Raw genomic sequence first — 12263 nt, forward strand, 5'->3', positions numbered from 1 at the left:
TGATGATATTCAGTCTTAGAAGGGCTCTTTCTCTTTAACACAGAATTCCTGTCTTCCTTAAAAGTTAATTAGCACACTCCATAGCAGTGTTTCTTAGTCTTGGTTCTATTGGTATCTTGGGTGAGATCATTCTTTGGAGAGAGGACATTATAGGATTTGGACCCCATTACCACATCCTTGGCTCCTACTTACTAGAAGCCTCTAGCACACCAACCTTGCTGTTGCCACCACCAAGAAAGTCTTGAGACATTGCCAATATCCACTGAGGGGAACAATCACCTGCAGCTGAGACCCACCACTCTAGCACCAGGAGTAGAAAGTGGTGAAATCCAAGACAAACAGCAGATTTGGGGGAAGACCTGCAGGCTGGCTATGAAGGAGAAACCAAAACAGGAGCAGTCTCTAACCTCTGGGAGAGTGCAGTATCTGAAGAGCTCCTTATTTCTTGGAAATTGTGGACCTTTAAGATAGTTTTCTCACTTGGAATGTATTCTGATTTTCCAATGGACACATCTCTCATGACCATTAGTCCTGCTGGTTTCAACTCCTCTCTGCCTCTGATTTTTTATTTTTATTTTCAAATTCAACCCTAGAAAATTAAATTTACAAACAATATTATTACCTTTGCTCCAAGCACCTGGATGACCTTGACCTGCAGATTCAGGAACAGTTTCTCTATGTTAAGTCAGCCCTCAGGCTTAGTAGAACAATTCTGAAAGGAGGAAGGAAACAATGGCCAATTCAGATGTCCTGGCCTCCTATCAGCAATCCACCATCAAAATGAAAATGCTGCCTGGCTTAACACACCAGTGAGGAAATATTTTCATGAGTATATTGTAATAATTCAGGCTGAGTATCTTTCATCTGAAATACATAGAACTAAACATGTTTCAGATTTCAGGTATCTTGGAATATTGATTTTGGAATATTAATATAATAAGCTGTTTATGATGGTGCATGCCTGTAAACCCAGAGACTCAGAAGGTAAGGTTGCAGGAGGTAAGTTGGAGGCCAGATTATGCAATTTGGAAAGACCCTGGCAAATAAATAAATATAGAATGATCTGGGGATGAAGCTCCATGGTAAATCCCCCCTAGGTTCAATCCCCAGTAGTGAAAATAATGAATAATAACAAAAATAATAATGAGATATCTTGGAGATGGGAACCTAAGTTCATTATAGAATTAATTTACTTATTTTCCTGCATACTTTATACATATAGTTGAAGGTAGTTTTTTACAGTAATTTAAGTGTGTCTGTGTTGTGACCATGATCATCACATGAGGCCAGGTGTGGAATTTTCCTCTCATGACATCTTCTGAATTTTCACGTTAGGGAGGCTTGGCCACTAACGTGCAAATACTCGTGTACCTGGTACCAGGCATTGTCCATATATTTTACCTTATTTTGTTCCAACAAAAATGCTAAGAGATCAGTACTATTACTATGAACATTTTACAGAGCACACATATGTATGGAAGGTGACTGTGTTGGACACACCATGTTAAATGGTAGAGCTGAGATTAAGGCCATAATGTCTGGCTCCCAGAGCCCATGCTCCTAAACATATCCCAACAAACCACATCACTCAAAAATACCTGCACATGCAGAGGCTAATCTATCTTGAATTACCATTACCTACATGTAATACATAGTTTATAAATTTTTATTTATGCATTACAATTATACATAATAGTAGGATTCATTGTGATATATTCATACCTTCACAGAGCATCATTTGGTCACCTCCTCTTATCTCCTCTTCTCCTTCCCACAGAACCCACTCCTATACTCTGTTGATCTCCCTTCTATTTTCATGACATCCCTTCCCACCCTCCCTTGTTTCTCTCTAGTTCCATATTGGAGAGAAAATACACAATATTGACTCTGAGTAGGCCTTATTGAACTTGTGGAGAAATATAGCAAATATAGCAAATATTAATTTATGTATGATGTGTCAAAGTACTTTCTGCTGTCATATGTAACTAATTAGAATAAATAATAAATGAAATATATATTTAAAAATATATATTTAAAAAATAATATATATATATTTAATAGAGATTGCCTTTTATAATGGAATTAGTGATGATTTTTTAAAACACCCTCCCTTTCCCCTCACTTCCTCTTGTATGCAACCTTGTATAACCCTGAGGGTCTCCTTCCATCTCCATGCAATTTCCCTTCTCTCTCCCCTTCCCTCCCACCTCTCATCCTTATTTAATGTTGGTCTTCTTCTCCTGCTCTTCTTCCCTAGTCTGTTCTTAGTTACTCTCCTTATATCAAAAAAGACATTTGGCATTTGTTTTTTAGGGCTTGGCTGGCTTTGCTTAGCATAATCTGCTCTAATGTCATCCATTTCCCACCAAATTCTATGATTTTGTCATTTTTTACTGCAGAGTAATACTCCATTGTGTATAAATGCCATATTTTTTTTTATCCATTCGTCTATTGAAGGGCATCTGGGTTGGTTCCACAGTCTTGCTATTGTGAATTGTGCTGCTATGAACATCGATGTAGCAGTGTCCCTGTAGCATGCTCTTTTTAGGTCTTTAGGGAATAGACTGAGAAGGGGAATAGCTGGGTCAAATGGTGGTTCCATTCCCAGCTTTCCAAGAAATCTCCATACTGCTTTCCAAATTGGCTGCACCAATTGCAGTCCCACCAACAATGTACAAGTGTGCGCTTTTCCCCACATCGTCACTAGCACTTGTTGTTGTTTGACTTCATAATGGCTGCCAATCTTACTGGAGAGAGATGGTATCTTAGGGTGGTTTTGATTTGCATTTCTCTGACTGCTAGAGATGGTGAGCATTTTTTCATGTACTTGTTGATTGATTGTATGTCCTCCTCTGAGAAGTGTCTATTCAAGTCCTTGGCCCATTTGTTGATTGGGTTATTTGTTATCTTATTGTCTAATTTTCTGAGTTCTTTATATACTCTGGATATTAGGGCTCTATCTGAAGTGTGAGGAGTAAAGATTTGTTCCCATGATGTAGGCTCCCTATTTACCTCTCTTATTGTTTCTTTTGCTGAGAAAAAACTTTTTAGTTTGAGTAAGTCCCATTTGTTGATTCTAGATGTTAACTCTTGTGCTATGGGTGTCCTATTGAGGAATTTGGAGCCCGACCCCACAGCATGTAGTTCGTAGCCAACTTTTTCTTCTATCAGATGCCTTGTCTCTGATTTGATATCAAGCTCCTTGATCCATTTTGAGTTAACTTTTGTGCTTGGCGAGAGAAAGGGATTCAGTTTCATTTTGTTGCATATGGATTTCCAGTTTTCCCAGCACCATTTGTTGAGATGCTATCCTTCCTCCATTGCATGCTTTTAGCCCCTTTATCAAATATAAGAAAGTTGTAGTTTTGTGGGTTGATTTCTGTGTCCTCTATTCTGTACCATTGGTCCACCCGCCTGTTTTGGTACCAGTACCATGCTGTTTTTGTTACTATTGCTCTGTAGTATAGTTTGAAATCTGGAATCGCTATACCACCTGATTCACACTTCCTGCTTAGTATTGTTTTTGCTATCCTGGGTCTTTTATTCTTTCATATGAATTTCATGATTGCTTTCTCTGTTTCTACAAGAAATGCCGTTGGGATTTTGATTGGCATTGCATTAAACCTCTAGAGAACTTTTGGTAATATCGCCATTTTGATGATGTTAGTTCTGCCTATCCATGAACAGGGTATGTTTTTCCATCTTCTAAGGTCTTCTTCAATTTCTCTCTTTAGGGTTCTGTAGTTTTCATTGTATAAGTCTTTCACCTCTTTTGTTAGGTTGATTCCCAGGTATTTTATTCTTTTTGAGGATATTGTGAACAGAGTGGTTGTCCTCGTTTCCATTTCAGTGGATTTGTAGCTGATATACAGGAATGCCTTTGATTTATGCGTGTTGATTTTATAACCTGCCACTTTGCTGAATTCATTTATTAGCTCTAATAGTTTCTTTGTAGACCCTTTTGGGTCTTCTAGGTATAGAATCATGTCATCTGCAAATAGTGATAATTTAAGTTTTTCTTTTCCTATTTTTTTGCCTTTAATTTCTTTCATCTGTCTAATTGCTCTGGCCAGTGTTTCGAGAACTATGTTGAACAGAAGTGGTGAAAGAGGGCATCCCTGTCTTGTTCCATATTTTAGAGGGAATGCCTTCAATTTTTCTCCATTCAGAATGATGCTAGCCTGAGGCTTAGCATACATTGCTTTTACAATGTTGAGGTATGTTCCTGTTATCCCTAGTTTTTCGAGAGTTTTGAACATAAAGGGATGCTGTACTTTGTCGAATGCTTTTTCTGCATCTATCGAGATGATCATATGGTTCTTATTTTTAAGTCTATTGATGTGGTGAATAACATTTATTGATTTCCATATATTGAACCAGCCTTGCATACCAGGGATGAATCCTACTTGATCATGGTGCACAATTTTTTTGATATGTTTTTGTATCCGATTCGCCAGAATTTTATTGAGGATTTTTGCATCTAGGTTCATTAGAGATATTGGTCTGTAGTTTTCTTTCTTTGAAGTGTCTTTGTCTGGTTTCGGAATCAGGGTGATGTTGGCCTCGTAGAATGAATTTGGAAGTTCTCCCTCTTTTTCTATTTCCTGAAATAGCTTGAAAAGTATTGGTATTAGTTCCTCTTTAAAGGTTTTGTAAATCTCTGCTGTATACCCATCTGGTCCTGGGCTTTTCTTAGATGGTAATCTTTTGATGGTTTCTTCTATTTCCTCAATTGATATTGGTCTGTTTAGGTTGTCTATATCCTCCTGACTCAATCTGGGCAGATTATATGACTTAAGAAATTTATCAATGCCTTCACTATCTTCTATTTTATTGGAGTATAAGGATTCAAAATAATTTCTGATTATCTTCTGTATTTCTGAAGTGTCTGTTGTGATCTTGCCTTTTTCATCCCGTATGCTAGTAATTTGAGTTCTCTCTCTTCTTCTCTTCACTAGCATGGCTAAGGGTCTGTCAATTTTATTTATTTTTTCAAAGAACCAACTTTTAGTTTTGTCAATTTTTCCAATTGTTTCTTTTGTTTTGATTTCATTAATTTCAGCTCTGATTTTAATTATTTCTTGCCTTCTACTTCTTTTGCTGTTGTTTTGCTCTTCTTTTTCTAGGATTTTGAGATGAAGTATGAGATCATTTATTTGTTGGTTTTTTCTTTTTTTAAGGAATACACTCCAAGCAATGAATTTTCCTCTTAGAACTGCTTTCAATGTGTCCCATAGATTCTGATATGTTGTGTCTGTGTTTTCATTTAACTCTGAGAATTTTTTAATTTCCTCCTTGATGTCTTCTAAAACCCATTGATCATTCAGTAACCTATTGTTCATTCTCCAAGTGATGCATGATTTTTCCTTCCTTCTTTTATCATTGATTTTCAGTTTCATTCCATTATGATCAGATAAGATGCATGGTATTATCTCTACTCCTTTATATTGTCTAAGAGTTGCCCTGTGACATAATATATGATATATTTTTGAGAAGGATCCATGTGCTGCTGAGAAAAAAGTGTAGCTGCTTGATGTTGGGTGGTACATTCTATATATGTCAATTAAGTCTAGGTTGTTAATTGTGTTATTGAGTTCTATAGTTTCCTTATTCAACTTTTGTTTGGAAGATCTGTCCAGTGGTGAGAGAGGTGTGTTGATGTCTCCCATGATTATTGTATGGTGGTCTATTAGACTCTTGAACTTGAGAAGAGTTTGCTTGATGAACATAGCAGCACTGTTGTTTGGGGCATATATATTTATGACTGTTATGTCTTGTTGGTGTATGGTTCCCTTGAGCAGTATGTAGTGTCCCTCTTTATCCCTTTTGATTAACTTTGGCTTGAAATCTATTTTATTTGATATGACTATGGACACTCCTGCTTGTTTCCGCAGTCCATATGAGTGATATGATTTTTCCCCAACCTTTCACCTTCAGTCTACGTATATCTTTTCCAATCAAATGCAGCAGAATACACCAGACATGAGTATATCAATATGTAAATCAATGGAAGTGTAACTGATGGGATTCTGCAAGCTGTATATGGGGTAAAATGGGAGTTCATAACCCGCTTGAATCAAAGTATGAAATATGATATATCAAGAACTATATAATGTTTTGAACAACAAACAATAAAAAAAATAAATAAAACACCCTCTATTTGTCTAATTTTAAAATATTTTTTAGATTGTATATGATTTTTCAGATGGAAAACTAATTCAATAAATTTTACATTTTCAATTTAATCAATACATTCTCAGAAGTAATCAGTATAACTAAAACAAATAAAAGTACAAAGTATCAGCCAATTCAAATCACCCAATCCATTTCTTATGATTGACTGTGGCTATACAAATATTTATGAAGATCAAAGTCTTCCCCTTTAAGGTGATTTAAGATAACAAACCTGGCAAGGCACAGAGGTGCAGGATTATAATCCCAGAGACTCAGGAGACTGAGGCAGGAGGGTAGTAAGTTCCAGGCCAGTCTCAGTAAATTAGTGAATCTCTGTATCAACATCAAAAAAAAAAAGAACTGGGGGTGAAGGTCAGTAGTGAACCACCCTTTGACTCAATGCTCTGTGCCATTAAAAAGAAAGAGAGAGGGCTGGGTTGTGGCTCAGTGGTAGAGCACTTGCCTGGCCTGTGTGAGGCACTGGGTTCTATTCTCACCACCACATATAAATAAATAAAGACCCATCAATAACTAATAAAAGTATTTAAATTTAAAAAAAAAGAAAGAAAGAGAATTAAACCTTCCAGGTGTGGCAGGACATACCTATAATGTCACCTACTTAGGAGGCTGAAGCAAGAAGATTATTTGAACCCAGGAGTTTAATCCCCACTTAGGCAACATAGTGAGATCCAATCTCAAAAAAAAAAAAAAGAGAGAAAAATGTAATGTATATATGTGAACCTAAACACAAAGGACTAGCTAATATGTTGATTTAGACAAACAACAAACTAATTTGAATGTGATAAATCATGATTAGCTTTTCATAACTCAGATTATTAATTTTCTGGTATTTTTTCTTCTTTCATTCTTTTTATGTTGGGGGGGAGTGGTGGGGTCAGAGGATTGATCTCAGGGTACTAAAGCCTCTGAGCCACGTCTCTAGACCTATTTTGTATTTTATTTAGAGACAGGGTCTCAATGAGTTGCTTAATGCCTTTTTTGTGCTAAGGTTGGCTTTGAACTTGTGATCCTCCTACCTCAGCCTCCCAAGCTGCTGGAATTAAAGGCATGCACCATGGCACCAGTCCCCTTCTTATTTAATATAAGAATAAATATAATTTCTCATTTTTCCAAGTGTACAGGTTGCAGAATCACATTGGTTATAATGAGAAATTATACCCCATTTGATTCAAATGTATGATATGTCAAGATCATTGTATTGTCATGAGCAAGTAATAAAAATTAAAAAAGAACAGAGAAGGTGAAAAAAGAATAAATATTGAAAATTAAAGTTAAGGTTTCAAAAGTTCCCACAGATCTACTAATTAGAACAATCCCATGAAATACAGGATTTGTATAATGAATTCTAACTAGGCAACATATTATATTGTATATAATATCCAAGACACAACTGGAAAAGCAATTGTGTACATACTAGTTACCAATTCAATTAGATCTACAAAGAGCTGGATACAGTTCTATTTTTTCCAGAGAGGACAAGAGCCATTAGGTCGTGGCATGAACTTTGGCCTTCACCTTTGGGTTCTTTATGCCTTTCCTATGACATTCTTCATCTGTGTCCCAGAGTCCAGAGTCCTGCTCACAGAAGTACCCAAAATCACAAAAAAGGGAAAAGCTGAAGCTCCAAACTTCATATCTGGGGTACACACAGAAGAAAATCTAAAGTCAGACAGAACTGATTGAAGAAAAAGTTGGCTCCGATCTACATATTGTGGGGTGGGGCTCCAAATTCCTTAATAGGACACCCATAGCACAAGAGTTAACATCTAGAATCAACAAATGGGACTTACTTAAACTAAAAAGTTTTTTCTCAGCAAGAGAAACAATAAGAGAGGTAAATAGGGAGCCTACATCATGGGAACAAATCTTTACTCCTCACACTTCAGATAGAGCCCTAATATCCAGAGTATACAAAGAACTAAAAAAATTAGACAATAAGATAACAAATAACCCAATCAACAAATGGGCCAAGGACCTGAACAGACACTTCTCAGAGGAGGATATACAATCAATCAACAAGTACATGAAAAAATGCTCACCATCTCTAGCAGTCAGAGAAATGCAAATCAAAACCACCCTAAGATACCATCTCACTCCAGTAAGATTGGCAGCCATTATGAAGTCAAAAAACAACAAGTGCTGGCGAGGATGTGGAGAAAAGGGTACACTTGTACATTGCTGGTGGGACTGCAAATTGGTGCGGCCAATTTGGAAAGCAATTTGGAGATTCCTGGGAAAGCTGGGAATGGAACCACCATTTGACCCTGCTATTGCCCTTCTCGGACTATTCCCTGAAGACCGTAAAAGAGCATGCTACAGAGATACTGCCACATTGATGTTCATAGCAGCACAATTCACAGTAGCTAGACTGTGGAACCAACCCAGATGCCCTTCAATAGATGAATGGATAAAAAAAATGTGGCATTTATACACCATGGAATATTAGGCAGCACTAAAAATGACAAAATCATGGAATTTGCAGGGAAATGGATGGCACTAGAGCAGATTATGCTTAGTAAAGCTAGCCAATCCCTAAAAAACAAATACCAAATGTCTTCTTTGATATAATGAGAGCAACTATGAACAGTGTAGGGAGGAAAAGCAGGAAGAAAAGATTAACTTTAAACAGAGACATGAGATGGGAGGGAAAGGGAGAGAAAAGGGAAATTGCATGGAAATGAAGGGAGACCCTCATTGCTATACAAAATTACGTATAAGAGGTTGTGAGGGGCATGGAAAAATAAACAAGGAAAGAAATGAATTACAGTAGATGGGGTAGAGAGAGAAGATGTGAGGGAAGGGGAGGGGGTATAGTAGGGGATAGGAAAGGTAGCAGAATACAACAATTACTAATAGGGCATTATGTCAAATTGTGGATATGTAACTGACGTGATTCTGCAATCTGCATTTGGGGAAAAATTGGGAGTTCATAACCCACTTGAATCTAATGTATGAAATATGATATGTCAAGAGCTTTGTAATGTTGTGAACAACCAATAAAAAAAATAAAAATAATAAAAAAATAAATAAAGTCAGACAGAAGCATGTCACAAAACATAAAGGAGGGAGCTGGGAATGTAACTCAATGGCCAAGCACCTGCCTAGCATGCTCCAGGCCTTGAGTGGAGTCCCCTGTACCAGAAAATATTAAAATTAACTCAAAATTGTGTAATAATCCCAATTGTAACATATATCCCTGGGTCCTTAGAAATATAAATAAATGATTAAATGAATGAATTAAGTCAATAAAATAGATGAATAAATAAATGGAGGAGAGGAGCCAAACCTCCTTTACAGAAGAATTCCAAATATTTCCTGTAGATATTTTATCTTTGAGGAAGGGGAACATAAACCCTCACTGCTTAATGATTAGTGCCAAGGGATATAGTAGGGAGACTGGGCAGTACATTTACAAGAGGAGACTGAAACTCTACCTAACTCAAGTAATCAATTGATCATGTTATGCTTGAATTCGGGACCCCCAAAAGACCACCAGAGATCCAAGATCAATGTAAGCAGCAAAGAGGTGTTTATTGCGAGCTAGCTGGGTCCTCTGTGCACACATACAGCAACTGGTGACCCTGAGAGGCCCCGAGCACAGGGTTTGCAGCAGTTTTATACATTCTTTGGAGAAGACAGGGACCCCCCACATACATCATAGCATCTCTTAGCAAATCATCACACACCGCGGAAAAATCAAATAACAACTCTAAAACATGATTAGCACATTCACTGGCTGGAACAATTAGGGTAGGGATGATTGGTTACTACAAAAGGAGTATTCATTTGAACTGACTGGTTTAAGCCAAGAGGGGTGAACTAGGTGGTTTCCCAACACCATAAACTACTGGGAGGGTCATGTGGCATCCCAGGTATTTCCCTGTCTCATCCTGATTGGTGGCTGCTAAGGGATTGCTATGGATCCCCACCTAGCCTGACTGAGTCAGGGACACCTGGCTCAGCAGATCTCTCCTGTTATTTGTAGATAAACAACTTAGCAGAGTGGGAATGTGCCTAGGAGTGCTCTGTGGGTCTTTCCAAGGACAAAGGTGATGTCCCTTCTTTGGACAGGCTTTACTTTGAGGTAGAGGCTGGTTTTTCAATCAATGTCAAAATCAGTAGTGATAAGCCAAGTTGAACAAATAGTATGTTGTGATATTAACACTTTCCCCTGTGTCTCCCTCCCAGACTAACCAACCTGATTTTCTTTTTAAATGTCTTTCTCTTTTCATTTTCTACCCTGATTTAATCATGCAGAAAACATCAGAAGAATTCACAGACAGGAACATATGAATCAGAAGAATTCACTGAGAACACCTGAGCAGGCCTCAAAACTGTCCACAACATCAAAAACATGAAAATTTGGAAAAATCACTAGCATGGCTAACAGTATGGTGATTTCCCACAAACTATAAACTTCAGAGGTAATCAGAAGGGTACCTCTGAAGCTGTGGCCACACCTAAAGGTTATCTACCAACAGCACCTTGAGCCACTGAGAATATATTCTTCTTTCCTGAAAAATCTGGGCCATGCAAATATGCCCAAGAGAGCATATTGTGCTGTTGATTCCCTGCAGTCATCCTAGCACATAGCCCAATTGTTGCTGTTTCCTAGAGGAGGAAACAGACTCAGAGAAGTTAATTGGCTAGGAAGTGGCAGAGCCAGAATGCAGCAGTCTTTCACCTTTCCATGGAAACACTCTCAGCCAAAGCAACCACATGGAGGATCATCTGCCCTTTGGGGAGGTAAGATGATTGTCCCAGACTTTGTTTACAAGGCATTCCCCTTAGAGAAACAAACAAACCAACAAACTAACTAAAAACCCACCCTGCCTTGTCCCACCTGTGGCCCTTATGCCCATGGAAGGCAGATTTATAATAGATTGTCTCCCACTCATACCACCAGGTCACTCCTAGGACTATCCAAACCTCCAGGCTTAAATCTAAATGTGCCCCAAACACATTCCATCACCAAGTCATTGTGAAGTAAAGGTCACCTTTCCATTTCTGTGGGAGTCAGGGCTTAGGATGTTATTTTGGTCAAATATATCAAACCCACATCATCTCACACCCAGCAAGAAGGCTACTGCTGGGCATGGCACACCCCTGTAATCCAGGCTCCCTGGGAGGCTGAGGCAGGCCATCCCAAGTTCAAAGCTAGCCTGGGCAACTTAGCAAGCCCTATGTCAATGTTTAGAAGAATTAAAGGTGGGGAGGGTCTGCAAAAGTCCCTCATAGTTAAGAGATCTTGTCTAGCAACTGCTACATCCTTAGTTGAGGCCCCAATGTGGGGGGGGGGGGGTAAAATGGCTACTATAAACAAATAGAAAGTCACCAGTGGCTGGAAAGATATGGAGACTCTGGAAGCCTGCTTCACCAATAGGTCAGAATATAAACTGTTGCAGACACTAGATAAAAGAGTATGGCAATTCCTCACAAATTGAAAATAGAAATCCCATATGTAAAGATGTAGTGACTCATGGCTTTAATGCCAGTGGCTCAGGAGATATAAGGCAGCCTCAGAAACATAGTGAGGCTCTCAGCAACTCAGTGAGACCCTGTCTCTAAATGAAATAAAAAGGACTGGGGACATAGCTCAGTGATTAAGTGCCCCTTAATTCAATTCTACCAACCAACCAACCGCCAAGGGAAAAAAAAAGAAAAAGAATTTCCATATGATCCAGGAATTCCGATTCTGTAATTGAAAGCCAAAATATACTACAAGGATGGAAAGCAGGTTCTCAAAGAGATATGTGTACATCCATGTTCACAGCAGCACTGTTCACCATCACTGAAAGGAGGAAAGCAACCCACAATGGAGAAGTCAATGAGCAGGGGGCCATATAGACATACCATGGAATATTATTCACTTTTTAGAAGGATGGACATTCTGACACATGCCACAGCATGGAAGAACCTAGGACATGGTGCTAAGTGAAATAACCTGTCAGAAAAAGACAAATACTTTGTATCTGAGTGTCCCTAAAGTAACCAAATATATAGAACCAGGAGGTAGAATATGGTAGCTCTGGCTAGAGGAAATGGGAAAGGAGAATTAGCATAGGCTG

This window comes from Urocitellus parryii, chromosome 9 (genome assembly GCF_045843805.1).
Source record: "Urocitellus parryii isolate mUroPar1 chromosome 9, mUroPar1.hap1, whole genome shotgun sequence".
Classification (NCBI taxonomy): Eukaryota; Metazoa; Chordata; class Mammalia; order Rodentia; family Sciuridae; genus Urocitellus; species Urocitellus parryii.